The sequence below is a fragment of the Diadema antillarum genome, unplaced genomic scaffold, assembly GCF_040938485.1.
Source record: "Diadema antillarum isolate AM-2024a unplaced genomic scaffold, OU_Dant_1.0 seq00000341_RagTag, whole genome shotgun sequence".
Lineage (NCBI taxonomy): Eukaryota > Metazoa > Echinodermata > Echinoidea > Diadematoida > Diadematidae > Diadema > Diadema antillarum.
The window spans coordinates 604,361-623,500 of record NW_027271354.1 but is presented as its reverse complement, the minus strand read 5'-3'; the positions used below and the strand labels follow the sequence as shown (position 1 = coordinate 623,500).

Genomic DNA, 19,140 nt, shown 5'->3' with positions numbered 1-19,140 from the left:
GGATTAAATCATACACTGTTCATTTTAGGGATGACTAAGCAACTAGCCCTTCAATAGTTTTCAAAGGTCAAGACAACAAAAGCACAAGAATCAATACAAATCATTGTATATTGCTTTATATCAGATGTAAAGAACACTGACATTAGTTACATAAATGAGCACATGACAAAATGTCCTCCTTTTCCTAGCATTAAAAACTCACGCTGTTTTGTTTGAAACAGCCATGTATACACAGAGAAGACCTTTCCAGTCACACCAACACTCTACATAAGCAGAAAGGACAGCCTGTTTGCTGCCATCTCTTGGTCAATAAGAGAGACAGTCAAGAATCTGTGGCACTGTGGAATACTCAGTGTGCTCTATCCATCAAATAACCACAGATAGGCCAACTGGGCCATACAATTACATGCTAAAACTGCTAAATTGCATAATGAAACAGGCAATGGCAGAGGCTCAAACACACCAAATTATACTCATATGATGTGATTATTTCATCAAGAGTTCATTTGTTTCCGTCAAAAAAATAAATAAATATAAAATTAAAAAGCTATACTCTAGTTGCCAGAAAACCGATTGCCATTAACACTTGACCAATTTATCATCAGTTTACCTTTTTTCCCAACCCCAATTATAAGGGAAAAATAACCAAAAGGAAAAAAAAAGTCGAAAATTATATTTCAGTCCAAAATCATGTGAAAGGGCATCTTCTACGTATGTATGTGAGTATCAAAACAAAAAAAGGAACACTGAACTAAGTTGGATAGACAATAATTGAATATACTACAACATTATCTGCAGTTGGGAAACAAAACAACAACAAAACCACACATTCTGATATAATTTCCTTGTCCTTTCAAAGTGTATTCTGCAGGCAAAATACACACATGGTTGCAAAATATTGATATGGTACAAGCAAAGTATATATACTATGCAACATATAATTGAAGACTAGTGAAATTCTTTAATAACACATTTTTTTTTCTTTTGGATGCAAAACAAAACAAACTTCATACTAAATATGGTAAAAAAAAACTAGTTGACAGCTTTACCTTTCACCCTTGAAAGCAAGTCTACAGATGTGATAAATATCAATCATGTGCACAAAAAGTACCATCCCTCCCCCCTAAAAAAGAAAGAAAGAAAGAAAGAAAATGAATGAAGACAATCCCTCTTGTCAACAACAAACACATTTTACGTTGCCGTTATTCAAAATAACCTAACAGCAAAGATACATGTATAGCTAGATTTCACAGGAAATGGTCTAATGACTTCAATTGTCCCCTTTCCCTTTCCCTACCCCCCCCCCCCCACAACTACAGACTGAAATCAGAATAGCAAAATGTGGCCAGAAAGATCATTCAATTTGGCTCTGTTTCCCATCAAATCTTGTACGCGAAGAAAAAGCAGCCACAAATGGTGTGGATATTTACCGGTATTTGGTAAATTGATACAAATGTGGGATAGGAGTACTAGTGAAAAATCATCTATAATTTACAGCTGTGGTTTACAATGTACATTGATGGAGACCATAATAACTGAAAGTGCAATCCACTCTAGATTCCTGTTGTCTGTGAAGAATTGAATGAAAATATGAGTGGATAAATTTGAGTGAAACCATAAACAAACAGAATGAAAGGAAATCCATTACATTAGGATGTGAAGTAAGGAAGTTATGCGACTGAAGAGCATTGTTTGGTTTTGGTTTTCTTTTAATGAAATAGTACCATTAGTCACAACTACACACACAAATTTCATGAGGTGATGATTTTATTGCCTTACAAGGCTCTCATTGATGTACACATTTCATTTTTCCCAGAAATTACAGAAGTCAAAAAGGGACTAACTTACAAGCATCCATAGCATCAATGTATTGCAGTGTCGTTATTACTTGCAAAACTGCACAATGGTCATTCTTGAGTAATTGTAACTTTATTGAAAAAAAAAAAAATCAGTATAAATACAAATGGAATAGCTGCGATGAGATGATATCATCTTTTTATCTCATTTGCATGTAATGTGATGGCAACTGATGTCACTGTTTAATAAAACTACAGCTTGAAATTTCAACTCACCACATTTTTTAATTTTGGTGTCTTAATTTTAATGAAACTTTACCATTCTGTGTTTGATTATCGCCAATAAATTATTGCTGATCAAACATTAATGAGTGCATCAATTCATGAGAGAACCAGGATATTTTATAACTGTAAAAAATATGGGAAAGCAATAGAAACAGGCAAAATAAAAACACACTTTTGTTAATGCTTAGTAAAACAATAATGGCAGACTCAAAAAGGTCCAATATGCCGAGTGACATCAGGAGACACAAGTATACAATCATTACCTATATTGTTGTTGATATATTCTTCCTTCATGCTGTTTCTCAATTTCTAATTCTCTTTCCCTCTCTCTCTATTGATCTATCTCTCTATCTATCCATCCATGTATGTATGTTTACATCAACATCTCTATATATCTGTCCTTCTATCTTTCTTTCCATCACACTAGTCAGAATACCAACATCAAACCATCTTTCTCTCTCACTGAGCTGTTGCAGTTTGAGAGGGGGAATGACGGGTGAATGCTGCCAGGGATTAACCGGGCAGCTCCTCTGAATGAATGACATCCGACGTGGATAGAGCAAACCTCTGCAGCATGTCACCATGACAACCATGACAGACGCGAAGCAGCTGCTCAGAGATCGCAGCCTGGTTTTAGGAGACATGACACGGACCACATAAGCCACAGCAGGCACAAGTCGGCCCCCCATCACATCTATTATATAAATCCCTTCCGGCACCTATTCACATCGATTTGTTACTACCTCTACTTAAAGGGTTATGCACAGCAGTACTTCCTCTCAGAGCCAGGAGCAAGTCAGCCCCCATACAATCTATCATATAAATCACTTCCGGCACCTATTCACATCCATTTGTTACTACATTGTACCTCTACTTAAAGGGATATTAACAGCAGTTGCTTACTCTCACAGCAGCCCTAGTCACATCTACTATATAAACCTCTTCCAGCACCCATTCACATTCATATGTTGCTACATCTACACGTACTTTAGTAGGGACAGGTATACATGTAGTTCACTGCTTACTCTCAGAGCAGGAGCATGTCGGCCCTGATCACATCTACAATATAAATCCCTTCTTGCAAAGTAATTTTGTTCTGTGAACCTCATTTGCACATACACTGAATATGCCATATGTCTTCTCTGACTGTATGAGAAAAAAAAAGGCAAAGCACCTTTTGTTTTGTTGTCTTTTTTTTTGGTGGTGGTGGTAGTAGTGGTGGTTTCCTCCACAAAATTATCAGAACTATGAGGTAACTTTCATATCCAATGGGGTGCCAAAAAGGGTCCACTTTGGGGGGTAAACATCACAGTTGACCATGAAGAGAATGAGTAGTACATAAATTTATACCATGACTCATCAGTTCATTTAGTACAGTGCCGTGTTCCAAATCCCTTTGATGCATTGCGACAGATGGTTAAACTTCTATTACACATTCAGAAACAATGGCCATGTTTTCAGTTGAGAAAGCGAAAAGGGGGAAAAGAGGGGTTTACTTCTTTCTCTGCAAAAATACTGATATTGAAACAAAGGTTTTTAATAAACCTATCATACCATCTCCACATGAGATTAGAAGATTATTGAAATAGAGGTCTGTTTAGTAACTGTTTACTGCCTTAAACTATACTTTACCTAACCTTTGAGGAAGGTCCGGTTAGAGTCAGTAATAATATCTGTTAATCCTAACCCATTCCGTACAGGAGCCTGGTGGCCTGCGTATTAAGTCTATGGGCATTTCAGAATTCAGTATGGAACGGGTTAAGAGGCCAAATGTTTAGTGGGCTTATCTTGTGTGAAGAAAATATTAACTTTCTTTTTCTCCAGTTGCAGTCATTAGTTGTCCTAGAGGTAGAATGTTAAGTTGGCATAATAATAATTTATCAGCAATACATTCACATCTAGATTTAAACAATTCAATGTTTGAAGCAATCATGCCTATGTTTCTCTCTCTCTCTCCCTGAGAAACATAATTTCAAACACGTGTTTTGTCCGTGACTTAAAAAACTATAATTTTACTTTTGACAACCCACGAAAAATAGACTGGGAATTTACTACAAAATAAAAGATATGGTGAAGTAAAAGGAAGAGAAAGTTATATAATTGGGCTTCATGTCCTTACAGCTATATCTCCATTCTCCTGTCTTAAGTGTCAGAGTGATGCATGACACACTCAACTGAATCAAAACATTGTCATGTATATGGAATGTTGCCAGTGACTTACATGCTTCCCACACTAATGACAGAAAAAAGGGAAATTTGATAGGGCATACATAAAGGGCTTTTTATATAGCCTTATACCATGTTTCATATACACTGTAAATGCCATTAACATGGACATGAGAAATATATACTTCATTATTAACCCAATGCAACAACAACAACAACAACAACAACAAAAAAATAATACTAATAACTCCTGTATGGAACAGAATGCCCTGTTCTCCTAAACCCCTCCCTAACACAATGCAAGGGAAGATGTACTATTAACAGCCCCCACCTCCACTGGTTTAAAAGGAATAAGTGGATTGTTCCGCCCTCCCCAACCAAAGCTCCCTGTAAACAAGTCGTAATGGCTTGTTTTTGTCGGAACACGTGCCTGAGTGTGAAGCCTGATTGGGAAGGCCGGCCTCCCATGGGTCAGTGGTAACGACACCACTGTGCTGGGCATTCCCACACTGACCTGGTCCCACAGGGTTGGTTGCCAGTGCCAAAAATTACTAGCACTGAAGGCATATGATCAGTACAGCACTCACAAACGTACTAAGCGACAGAAACACAGACACACAGAGTATATTAAAACACATAGCAACAAGTGACAAATCAACAGGTACATGTTTATGTTATTCACAGGTGACATAAGTTGGCCTTCCATACATTTTTTCTTTTGTTTTGTTTTGTTTTGTTTTGTTTTGTTTTTGCCCAACTTCTACATTTCCAATTCTCTCACTAAATCCCCAGCCACAGAGGGGCCAACTGATGTGACCTTGCTAAAGTCACTCTATCACCTGGACCTGCTACTATCTCAGTTTTAATCATTTTTTAAAACATTGTCGCCACCACGACAGGTGCAAATCAACAGGAAACTTTCACCCACTCTTCCACCACTCACACACACACATACTGGCAGAACATGTTCTTCAGATTTACTTGGAACCTTCATGAATTGAAGACACCCCACATTGACAACCAAACAAAAAACTCAGCATTTTCGACATACTCCCATCTGTCCAGTCCATTGCTAACATCAGCTAACAATCTAACAGGTGCAACCTAAAGAAACATCACTATACAACCATATTGCAGGGTTTCCCATACTCAAGATACATCACTTGACTTTGGGATGATAGCATTCATAATTCTACGTCCTGCACTACCATGTCAGGGTAGGGAGATATTTTAGAGCACATTTTATTCAACAGGATATCGTTAGCTCTGCATGCTTACAACTGGTCCCCCAAAATCCTGTAATACACTCAGATTTATAACTTTCAGCATCACAAAATAAATCTTAACCAACATAAGCACTTTTCCCCCTCCTAATAGCTCTGCATGTTTGAAGCTGGTCCATTAAAATCCTGTAATACACAGAGATTTAGAACTTTCTGTGTCATGAAATGAATCTTGACCAACATAAACCATTTTCTCTTCCAAACATAATCCTATTATTAAAGCTGTCCACTGGCTCTATATGAAATCTTTGCAAGCATCATATACTTTTCCCTTCAAAATATAATCCTATCATTAAAGCTGTCCACTGGCTTTACTTGACAAAATCTTTGCAAGCATCATATACATAGTCAGCACATCCTATCATTCCTAGTGGGCAGTTCAGTGGGTACAGACTGGAAGACTGGGGCTTAGCTGGGAGATGGACGCATCACTCCACTGTCTGTTACATTTCCTGTGACAAGGGATGTGTGTCTATGTCTCTAGCCACTAGCAGCGCGAGCAGGGCAGGATGTCTTCAGAGTTTGGGTACACATCAGGGTGGGGTCAAGACGGTCAAAAGGTGGGGTAGATCATCGTTGTAAGGGGTATGCCATGTACTGTACACCAGGGATGTGGTGGGCATCAGTGATGGAATACTATGTCTGGGGTCTAGGGCAATTGCCCCCTGGGCAATTACCCCGGAGCCTTACCCTGACCCTAACCCCAATCCTAATCCTAACCCTATTCCTAACCCTAACCCTAATCTTTACTCTAACCTTACCATTTACCAGTATTTAGCTGGGGGGTAATTGCCCTTGGGGGGGGGGGGGGGGTAATTGCCCTGTTACGCCATGTCTGATCTGATGTTGGGTGTGACTATCAGATGTTAGGATGTATGGGTGGGGTCAATATCAGGGGTGGATCAACTCTAAACACAGGGTGCATATCAAGCTTTAACAAGTGTATGTGAGGATTTCTGTAAAGTGTCTCCATGGTGAAATAAGTGAGGAAAAAACCCCTCTTAGTTTTCAGAACTTCAGACAGCTAAATCTTCTGCCATTCAGAATGAATGAAAGAGTAGCAGCAGGGTAGGACGCAAATGCACAGAGATGCTGCTAAGTCAGTGTGGCCATGTGATAAACATAGAAATATCTATTGCCTCCCTTATTTCATCTTTAATATCAGCTTGGAATAAAAATAGACACATTTTCATTTCTTGGAAAGGTAGACACACAGGGGAAATAACATGAGGGAGGGGGTAACAAGCACAACACTATTTTCATGTGGCTTTAAACATTGACTCTTCATCTGATAAGGCCTACTATAACCACGCTTTTTCTAATTTTAGACATCTCAGAATTTCCTACTCTAACTGTTGGCAAGATACATGTACGTGTAAGTGTGGTTGAGTAAAATAAGGCAGTGCAGTGTTGGAACAGAGGGACAGTGTTTGGTGTAGGCTATTCTCCCATATATCCTCTACTACAATTCTTTGAGTGGTGATTATTACACCTTTTTCTTATCACGCTTTAGTTGAAAGTTGCCAACCTGAAGTGACTGGTTTCCCTCAAGTTCCTGAAGGCATGTGAATGAAATTGTTCAGATATCACATATCTGGGAAAGTGATTTTCCGTCTCTATCTGTCTGAAATCGGGCAAGTTCACATTTCATGCTACAAATTCCAACACACTGCAAATGTAGTCTCCCAGTGTGAATTAATCATTTCTAGCTGTTGTGAGTCATACAGACACTAAGCTACTGATACTAATTACCAATTAGTCTGAATGTGGAAGCTTGGAAGACAAAATGAAGACAACTCTCTTTCCTTTGTCTGAGTGCAATCCATTCCCTACCACACTTTGAAATCTCCATTCACTTTGTACGGGGCTCATCAGGTTCTGAAATGCAATAGGTTAATGCCACCTTTTCCCTTTCCTTCAGGAATCTGAGCAGGGTGGGCCAGTAGGGAAGATATCGCGATATTAACCTCGGATGAAACTGTCCTTTGTGGATCAAACAATCAGGACGCGATGGCTAAACTCACACTTTCTCTTCCTCTCACGTAGTAGAAGGAAGGAAGGAAGGAAGGAAATAAATGAGGTAATCAGCTGCATAAATATATCTGGGAGAAGGTTCCTGAAGGATGATTGGACTGCATGCGGAGGACACTACGGTGGAGCAGGGGTGGAGGTAGATGACCGGAGCTTCAGTCAGTCAGTCAGTGTTGGGTGACGTTCTGTCTTGATGATGATGAAGAAAGATGGGGGGGGGGGGGGGTGGTGCTACGGAAGAGGCTTGTTCGATGGATTTTTTTTTCTCTCCAGAAAAGAAATCAATGAACATAGATGGGGGCCTATGTGGATATTCCACGCTTCATGAAAATGACAGGAGTCACACGAAGGGATGAGATAAGGGCAAAAAGAAATTAATAACATATTTCCCTTCAAACACCTTCTATGGAAGCATACTCGAGACTAATCTTCATCTGGTTAAGTTGTGAACAGGAGCCATCTTTGAATGCTGAGTTCACAACCTCCATATTCTGGTGTAATGACCTGATGTGTCATGTCAATGCAAAGGGCCACAAGAAGACGCTTCTATTTTCAGGTTTATGATCTTGGTACAAAATCGCAGTCCTAGTGTTGAAAGGCTAGACGGAGAGAGAGAAAGGCCTACTAACATTCTTGAGAACTTGACCTGGATAATCAGGGCAACAAGTTGTAATGGGATAACTGGCAATGGGGCAAGGACATTTAGATAAGCTCTACAGATTTTTTTTTCCTTCTTCTTCTTCTTCTTCTTCTTCTTCTGTTTTTATGTTATATACTCCCTCTGTCTGTAGAGTTAGCCCAGTTTAGTGATAATTAATGATAGAGCCAAGGTGCCAACATGTGCTTGATCAGATTAAATCAGATTTGATTTACTCCTGACCCTTTGACCGAGAGTCTGAGAGGTGATAATGCACAGGCCTCGGTCAGTCACTGGTCTGGAGGATCCTAGTGGAGCAGTTCAACAGTTCAGTGTACCTCAAGGGTTATCCTATTACATGAGTTATTGCTACAAATTGAAGCAAGAAGCACTTACTTCTCTGAATTACCCAGTGGGAAGACTCTAAACATGGATTTATAATGAAAAAAAAATGGCAGGTTTTTAAGACTACTTCTGCTTCATAATATCGCAATAATTGAATGGTAAATAATGTGCTACTTTAATGACTCAGATATTGGGTTTTTTTCATATCAACCTTCTGTTATGGCTTGGTGAAACAATTATAAATACATGTTTAAAAAAAGCACAAACTTGTAATAATTCTTGTGTATCTGGTCAAGTAAATTCATAATGACCTTGACCTTTGACCATGTCCTCGTCCTCTACAGAGGTAAACTGGCCACCCTTTAAATAGTCATCCTTGCATAAGTATACCAATGCTAGAAAACTCATTTGCTCTGTCATAGAAAAAGGAAGGAAAGTTAAGCATAGAAAAAAAAGTAGACTTTTATATGGACTTATTGCAATCTTGACAAAGATATAAACTCAAAAATACCTGTAACAATAACAAGAGAATCATGACCAATCATGCTCCTGACACCCTTGGGGCAGATACCAGTTAACAATGGTTCAAATGAACCAAAATTTTAAACCATCAAAACAAAACAAAACAAAAATAAGGATATCAGTCACTCACTCATTTCCGTAATCAAACTTTCTTTTCTGTTTTTGATAACAAGCTTGAATGTTAAGAAAAGAATGTTCTTTCACTGCAATCCATGGCATTGCTCGTTACAACTCTCTATGTCTCATTGTGTTATTTTCAGATGACCTTAGTCTCCTCATGTGCAGAATTGAATGCCAAACTAGCTTCTTTACAGAACATTTCCTTCACTCGTTTCCAAACCTGAAGACAGTTTCACCCCTATAAAAGTGAATGTGTATGCCATTTGAGTTGCATTTCAACCTTGTAGATGAAAATCTGATGAGGAAGGGGGGGGGGGGGGGGGGGCTTGTGATTAGGGCTACGCCCATAAACAGTCAGTCATCAATGTTGCCCTGTAGTAACACATGCTAGTTTGATGACACACATGCACACGTGCACACACACAAATGCACATGTATGTATACATACAGTGCTGATCACGTTAAACTTACCTACGCGTTACCCCAAAAACGCGTCGGTACGTGTACTTCCGCGTTGCGTTTCGCCATACGCGATCGCAACGCGTACACATTGTACAGCAAAATATTCCCTTCCCTTTCACTATTGTGGAATAGCGCCATCTCGCGGGCAACATTTCATTATCTGTACTTGTGTTCGCGCCCGCGCTCCCACCGCAATGCGATCCATATCGGGCCGCGCCATGATATTGACTCAAAGTGAAAGAGCTTTATAACTGACTGTGAATTGAAGAAAAAGAAGAAAACATGTGTGCTTTTATAGTTTTTATGTGTCACTGAGAAGGGGTGATGTATTCAAAAATGAATAAACACGTATTTTCGGCGTTGACTTGCTCATTTTTACCTGTCGGTACTGAATATTGCTTTAGCTTGAGTTTCATTTTTATGGCATGCTTGCTCTTCATGTTGATGTTTCTTTCATTCCTTGGTGGTTGGTGTTGTTTTTTTTTTTTTTTCTGTGAGGTGACCTACTAAGTATCTTGTTTTAGTGTACGGGCTGAAATTTTCGCGGTGGATTTATTTTCGCGAATTCCGCGAATTTCGCGAATCGCCTTTGAACCGCGAAAATAACAACACGCGAAAATAACAACGCGCGAATAACTAAGTTTAGTTTACTTAGGCCCTCGCAACCGCGAAATTAATAACACGCGAAAACGTCCCCCCAAATAGCAATTTGCAAAAATATCTGTACGCGAAAATTTCAGCTCGTACAGTAATTCCTATCGTTCCGAACGCATACAATCGCGTTAAATCACAAAAAAAAAACGTAATGAATAAACACGTATTTTCGGCACTGGCTTGCTCATTTTTGCCTGTCGGTGCTGAATTTCGTTGGCTTGATTTTCTTTTTCATGGCATGCTTGTTCTTCATGTTGATGTCTCTTTCATTCCTTGGGGGTTGGTGTTTTGTTTTTGTTTTTTCGTGTGAGGTGACCTATTTTGTTTTAATTCTTATCGTTCCGAACGCATAAAACCGCGTTAAATTAAGAAAAAAATAAAAAAACACGTAATGAATAAACACGTTTTCACGGCGCTGCCTTGCTCAGAGTCATTTCTGCCTGTCGATGCTGAATTTCTTCAGCTTTAGTTTCATCTTTATGGCATTCTTGTTCTTTATGTTGATGTCTATTTCATTCCTTGGGGATTCGTGTTTTGTTTTTTAATTCTTATCGTTCCGAACGCATACAACCGCGTTAAATCACAAAAACGTAACGAACAAACACGTTTTCACGGCGCTGACTTGCCCTTCTTTTGCCTGTCGGTGCTGAATTTCTTTAGCTTGAGTTTCATTTTTATGGTATGCTTGTTCTTCATGTTGATGTTTCTTTCATTCCTTTGGGGTTGTCGATTTTCTTTTTCTTTTCTTTTTTTTCGTGTGAGGCGACCCATTTTGTTTTAATTCCGCCTGTCGTTCCGAACGCATACAACCGCGTTAAATCACAAAAACGTAATGAATAAACACGTTTTCACGGCGCTGCCTTGCTCAGAGTCATTTTGCCTGTCGGTGCTGAATTTCTTCAGCTTGAGTTTCATTTTTATGGTATGCTTGTTCTTCATGTTGATGTTTCTTTCATTCCTTGGGGGTTGATGATTTTTTTATTTTTTTTTTCGTGTGAGTTGACCTATTTTGTTTTAATTCTTATCGTTCCGAACGCATACAACCGCGTTAAATCACAAAAACGAAACGAACAAACACGTTTTCACGGCGCTGACTTGCCATTCTTTTGCCTGTCGGTGCTGAATTTCTTTAGCTTGAGTTTCATTTTTATGGTATGCTTGTTCTTCATGTTGATGTCTATTTCATTCCTTGGGGATTCGTGTTTTGTTTTTTTAATTCTTATCGTTCCGAACGCATACAACCGCGTTAAATCACAAAAACGTAACGAACAAACACGTTTTCACGGCGCTGACTTGCCCTTCTTTTGCCTGTCGGTGCTGAATTTCTTTAGCTTGAGTTTCATTTTTATGGTATGCTTGTTCTTCATGTTGATGTTTCTTTCATTCCATGGAGGTTGGTGATTCTTTTCGTTGTTTGTGTGAGGTGACCTACATGTATTTTGTTTTAATTCTTATCGTTCCAAACGCATACAACCGCGTAAAATCACACACACAAAAAAACAAAACACGTAATGAATAAACACGTATTTTTGGCGTTGACTTGCTCATTTTTACATGTCGGTGCTGAATTTCTTTAGCTTAAGTTTCATTTTTATGGCATGCTAATTCTACATGTTGATGTTTCTTTCATTCCTTGAGGGTTTGTGATTTTGTTTTGTGTGTGTGTGTGAGGTGACCTTTTTTGTTTTAATCTCTATCATTCCGAAAGCATACAACCGCGTTAAATCACAAAAACGTAACGAACTTTACACGTTTCCACGGCGTTGACTTGCCCTTCTTTTGCCTGTCGGTGCTGAATTTCTTCAGCTTGAGTTTCATTTTTATGGCATGCTTGTTCTTCATGTTGATGTTTCTTTCATTCCTCGGGGGTTGGTGATTTTTTTTCGTGTGTGTGTGTGTGTGTGTGTGTGTGTGTGTGTGTGTTAATTAGGTGATCTACCAATACTAGTATTTAGTTTTAATTTCTATTGTTCCGGACGCTATGTCCAGAGCGTCTATACACATTGGAACTCGGGGACTTTTTGTAGCAGAATACTAGTATCCGATGCGCGTATCGAAGTTTGGATACGAAATCGCGGTAGAGTGCATTCTTCTTCACAAATTTTCACCACAGCCAGTTTTACAAAATGTACGCATCTTAACACGTAACGCTATATCATGAATATCATGGAGTATGTTTATATGACAGAAATAAATCGAAGTGATAACAGAGTACACGAAATATGTTCAGTTTCGGGAAATAAAATAAGATTTACTTTCTGAGATTGCATCATCGAAGGATTAATCGTGAAAAAGCTTTTTATTCCCTTTCGACAAAATAAATGCAGGAGACTAAAGCTGTGATTGTTGTTTTATGAACTGTGTACTAGTATTGGCATTCAGTGCTTGTGCAGCAGTGAAACAAAAATTTTATTCCAACCCATTTGTTCACACATCTTTGCCATATGCCACACGCAATTTATCGAAGCGTCCACATCGTCCTCTGATAGCGGAAATGGGCTCCGGGACATTCCATTCAATGACGGGGTTTTTATTTTGCAACGTTGTCAACTAACTCTCGTGTAAGCAAGTTCTTGCTACGGCTAATCTATTTTATGATGCATCATAATCTATTTATGCTTAGATAACCTAAATTTGCAGAGACATAGAAAAAGATTTGACATTCAATCGTGATACGTTTAACTACTCATTCACCCTGTACTGTAATCCGCATGAGATTGTCTGCTCCGCACGTGTTTTCGCTATTGACCGATTCTGTGACGCGCTATGTGTATTTTTGGCATGGGCAGCGCCATACTGGGTGTATCATCCGACCCCCCCCCCCCCCCCTCCGCACTCCCCCACCCCTCTCCCTACATTAGCACGCGCGCAGAATGAAAAACTACTTTAGCCAATGGGCGTCTCGTACTGAGTGCGCGAATGCTTGCTAGTGCGCGAACCTTTGTTACAAATGCGTGATAAACATGTTGCCCGGGGGTGGGGGAGAGCAGGGGGGTCGGCTGATACACACCGATACACCCACTATGGCTGCGCCCTGTGCCGTAAAATGTCTGCTGCCCTCAACGAACCCGAATCGGTCAATACTGAGTAACTAAAAGTTCGATCGCGATGGTACGCTGTGTGTGTGTACCATAGAGCTGTATTACCGATTCTCTACGGTGTGTACTGGCTGTGAAGGGTGTACGTAGTATACTGTATGTACGGCGCAGCACGTGACTTTTAATGGTACCAAGGCACAAACAAATTGGATATACGAAGTCGTACATTCAAGAGCTAAAACAAACAAATGGCGAAATCAAACTCCACCACTGAAATGGTATTGACACTTTAATGTAATGAGTATATTCCACGCTCATGTTTGACCGCGTTTTGAGAAGAAATTCTATACTTTGTAAGTTTTCCTCGCATGAGATATTAAAGGAATGTGATCGGTGAGATAGCTACCCATACAACAGTAGTGTGTATGTGTACTGCACGCATGAAGAACGGTCCCTTTCCCTATAATATCCCATACATACCAAAGAGTACTGCAGTATACCAAAATGAGGCAAGAACGTTAGGAATGCACCACGGTGTGCTGCAGATTCTTGGGCGAAATTTGCCTTTATTAAAGCCCTTCTGGTATTTTATATTTTATATTCTATATTTCATATTTAATTCTTATTCTTCATAAAATCACAAATAAAACTACTTCATACATTTACAATATATTTTGTGTTTCTTTTTTTTTTCAGTCTAAGAAATCTGGTTTCGGATTAAAAAAAAATAATATGTACAGTTCTTGACTCAAGTCTAAATTCCATGCACCTTCTTGCAGTTACCCATGGATAAGATGCATTTACGTAATCAGCTGTTACGGAGTTGTTATATAGGCCTACGGTACTACGGTACCTACAGCCCCTGCATGTTAGACTGTAATTGTGACTGTCATTTTATCGGTGGCGTTTATGATTTTATAATCTTACCCGTTCAAAAAAAAAAAAAAAAAAAAGAAGAGGCAAATTCGAACATTATGGAATGGAGTAAGTTTTTGTCAGAATTCCTTATCAATATCAATTGTTTCCATGACAGTTTTCAGATTTCACTTGCTTCATTATCAAAGCTGTTGTACATCTTGGTTGCTTCATAAGAAATCACCTTTGATTTATGATTTTACAAACGAATTTTCATCGTTCACCTATTTTTTCTTAATTTCATGTTATAATATTTCACGATGGTATGTGCATGCAGGGCTGCCAACTCTCACTCATTTTGGTCCTTTCTCACTCTATAACTTTATTTCATTTGCATCTCACTCATTTTGACTCCTGTCCTAAATTATAGCATTGGCCTATGGGAGTCCCACTCTCAACTAGTTTCCAATGTTGGCAGCCCTGTATGTGTTGTCTTCCCATGGCAAGATATGGCATTTTTTTTTTCATCCAGGCTCAAAGAAGAAACCGACAGGAAGGAAATGAAAAAGGATAGAATGAAACACCAGCTCAGCAGGCTCTTTTTATCGATATGACACAAATAGTGAACGTACGTAGCTGCATTAGAAATTCGATAAAGTTCTGAATAGTGTGATATTAGTGGAAAAATGAGCAACAAATTTGGGGGATTCCATCGGTTCGAGATCAAGAACTAAATAGAAACTAAGTACATTACAGCAGTCTGGACTTGATGCAAACCTACTGTCTAGCTATGATTATAGTATTATGGTCTATAGACTCTATCTAACGTTAGATAATTCTCTAACATAAAGATGTAATGAACTGAGAACACGTGGATCATTGACGTGCGTGACATCGAAGATCCTATGTTACGATCTGTATTAGACTAGTTGTGCGTTGACCTCTAAGCTAGCTGGATATGAGCACGGATGATGAGCCGCAACCACAAAAGTGGCCGCAACACACAGACACATACACATACTGCGTTCATCTGCAGCACACTGGGCATTTTGCCTGAAATGGTAATGGTATGGTAGGAGACTCTGCTGTTTTGGTAGGGGTAGGTGCGCGCGCTACCTATCACGCCTACATAATCATACGGTGTATGTACACACACCATAGAGCTAGCTGTACGTATAATACAGTACACACACGTCACACTTGCTTTTCCCCCCACGATGAGATGAGCGAGCATGCTGCATGCTGCTAGCTAGCATGCTGCATGAAAACTGGCGGGTAGCTCGCGGCGCGGTACGGTACGCAACAGTTACTTTGTATAGCGTGTTAGGCTATGTCGCCGGTAATGTACATGAACAACAGCAGGTCTACTACATACTGGTACTCGTATACTACAATGTAGTAGTACGTCGGTGTCCAAGACTGCATGCATTGTAACCAAAGTCACTGGCGAAAATCTCTTTGATTGTAACGTTTATAACCGACACCCCATTACTACCAAGCTATAAATAGATCAAAGAGATTTTTGTCCTCCCCACCACTGCAGTGTAGCATTGGGGGTACCACCTATCGTCACCCTAAGGATCTGTAGCTTGTTTATTCTAAAAATTAATATAACACAAATTCGCCTAATTCGTACCTCAAATATGCCATAAATAGTGCAGTTTTGAATGTCGTGACCGTCTCGTTGATTATGAATCTCCGTTTTAAAATAGCGCAATTTTAGTGCGTGCGTTCCGTTTTCTTAGCGCAGCTTAAAAGGGTACCTAGCGATCGGCACCACTGTACCCCCTCCCCTCCATAGGTAATACTCAGTACACGTGAATTTCACAGCCATGCGTCGTTACTGAGCGGATGTGTATTGAAACGTTTAGTTTGGTTTGTTGGTTTGTTTTTGAGTTTGATTTTCGTTTCTTCATTTTTATTGTTTTTATAGCTCATGACACTAAGGAGACTACTAGAGGTTATGACGTATGAGTGGACTACAGTATAAAGAAAATATGAAAGGAATTTCACAAAAATTCACTTTTCTAGCAAAATGAAAGAGAACTTGACTAAACTGCTTTCAGAAAGCAGGGGGAATAAGCGCTAACCCTAACATATGTCAGTATCAAGTTGATGGAATGTGTAATTTTCATGAAAAATGAATTTTTATTGAATTTCCTTTATATTTTCTTTATATTGTAGTCCACTCATACGTCAGAACCTCTAGTAGACTCCTTACCCAGCAGTTCCAACACCAAAACTTCAAAAATTCATAACTTTTGCATCGATTGCCCTATTTTCCTCAAACTTTCACTGATATGTGTTCTACTAATGTTCCTGCTTTCACTCAATCCACAGTGTTCTTTGGGTTTACATTCCCTTTAAGAACTGATCACTAGTCGGTCTTAAGTCCTTCTTAACTTTAAGAACGGCTTTGTGACACCCTCCCCCCCCCCCCCCCCCCCCCCGCCCCCAGGCCACGCGTCGACCATGGCCATCGACTTGACGTGCGTTTTGCGCATGCTCAGAACATGTTATTTCCCCTAGCCAGCTAGCTCTGAGCGTCCCCGTCGCGAAAATCATAACGGCGCAACTGACTGCATCGAAATATTAACCCACGGGTATGCGCTCGAAGCAGTTATATTCGAGTTATAATGCCGTAAAATAGCAAAATTCTTTTTTTTTTTTTTTTTTTTTTTTTTTACTTGTGAGCATTATTTTTGTTTGCTGTTGGTTTTATGAATAAATTGACTTAAGCATGTTGAAAAATAATGTATTTATCATTCTGGATAGTCACCATAATTTTATATGTTTCAATGACAATACAGACTGTAGGGCCTATACTGCCTTAAGGTGTTTGGTTCAGAGGTAATTTTGTTCAACAGATTCTAAGCTGTTGACATTACAAAGATACATTTTACCTATCTTTCTAAATGATGTGAAAAGTGCCTGTCAGTTATGCATGTTAGTCATTTTTTAGAGTAATTAGTAAAAGATTAAAAAGACAATAGTTCATGATGTTAAAATATGACTATTTTGCAAAACTTCATTGATTTATCTATCATAGCTGTAACTTTCATACATTAGCGCTTTTTCTTCTTCTTTTTTTAGTTCTTACAAGGTTGTCTTCGCGAATACTTCCATTCTTTCATAATGGATGGTTCCCAGTTTGCTTTACATTGTTATTCGGACTAATCACTACCAGGTTTTTACAGTTTTGTTGAGACAACGCAGTTTGTGTTTCCCAGCTGAAGAAAGCAGCGTTAAGCTTTTCTGTGAACTTGAAGGGAAAATTTTGTTTACAGGTGTTTTGTCCGATAATTTTCCAAATCAATTTCACAGAAGGTCCCGGACACAAATTGGTCTCAAATAACCCTATAAGGGACCGAAACTGGAAAAGAAATTTAAGAAAGGAAATTCTTTACTTGAAATTTGGGCGGTAATAACCACATTCTGTGTAAACACCAAATTAAAATTCAATGGGGATAGAACTGCAAAATTAATCGTGCTTTCGAATTTTTCCTTTTCCAGTACTGGGGACTTAAAGTTCCTCTGTTTACTTACTTTGGTTGTTCTTGTTACATTTCGCGTAGTTTTTCTCTTTATGATGTTGTAATGTATGGTCCATTATAGTTTGCTTCATATTGCAATTCGTACTAAATCACTACCAGTTTTTTAAAGTTTTGTTGAGACAACGCAGTTTGTGTTTCCCAGCTGAAGAAAGCAGCGTTAAGCTTTTCTGTGAACCTGAAGGGAAAATTTTGTTTACAGGTGTTTTGTTCGATAATTTTCCACATCAATTTCACAGAAGGTCCCGGACACAAATTAGTCTCAAATAACCCTATAAGGGACCGAAACTGGAAAAGGAAATTTAAGAAAGGAAATTCTTTACTTGAAATGTGAGCGGTAATAACGACATTCTGTGTACACACCTAATCAAAATTCATTGGGGATAGAACTGCAAATCATGCTTTCGAATTTTTCCTTTTCCAGTACTGGGGACTTAAAGTTCCTCTGTTTACTTACTTTAGTTGTTATTGCTACATTTCGCTTAGTTTTTCTCTTTATGATAGTGTATGGTCCATAGTTTGCTTTATATTGCAATTCGTACTAAATCACTACTAGTTTTTTACAGTTTTGTTGAGACAAGGCAGTTTGTGTTTCCCAGCTGAAGAGAGCAGCGTTAAGCTTTTCTGTGTGAACTTGAAGGGAAAATTTTGTTTACAGGTGTTTTGTTCGATAATTTTCCCAATCGATGATTTCACAGAAGGTCCCGGACACAAATTGGTCGCAAATAACCCTATAAAACAAGGGACCGAAACTGGAAAAAAAATTAAGAAAGGAAATTATTTCCTTGACATTTGAGCGCTGATAACCACATTATGTGTAAACCCCTTATCATAATGAATGGGGATTGAACTGCAAATAATGTTCTTGAATTTTTCCTTTTCCAGTACTGGGGACTTAAAGTTCCTCTGTTTACTTACTTTAGTTGGTGTTGTTACATTTCGCGTAGTTTTTCTTATAGCAGTTTGCTTTATATTGCAATTCGTACTAAATCACTACCAGTTTTTTACAGTTTTGTTGAGACAACGCAGTTTGTGTTTCCCAGCTGAAGAAAGCAGCGTTAAGCTTTTCTGTGAACTTGAAGGGAAAATTTTGTTTACAGGTGTTTTGTTCGATAATTTTCCAAATCAATTTCACAGAAGGTCCCGGACACAAATTAGTCTCAAATAACCCTATAAGGGACCGAAACTGGAAAAGAAATTTAAGAAAGGAAATTCTTTACTTGAAATTTGGGCGGTAATAACCACATTCTGTGTAAACACCAAATTAAAATTCAATGGGGATAGAACTGCAAAATTAATCGTGCTTTCGAATTTTTCCTTTTCCAGTACTGGGGACTTAAAGTTCCTCTGTTTACTTACTTTGGTTATTGTTACATTTCGCGTAGTTTTTCTCTT

At 38.8% G+C, this 19,140-nt stretch overlaps 1 protein-coding gene across 1 annotated transcript in view; it reads right to left on the bottom strand.

Annotated features, from left to right (window-relative positions):
• The window catches only part of LOC139730887 (putative receptor-type tyrosine-protein phosphatase mosPTP-1), a 269,592-nt gene that overhangs the window by 89,934 nt on the left and 160,518 nt on the right, over window positions 1-19,140 (bottom strand). The gene's annotated exons all lie outside the window — the stretch shown is intronic.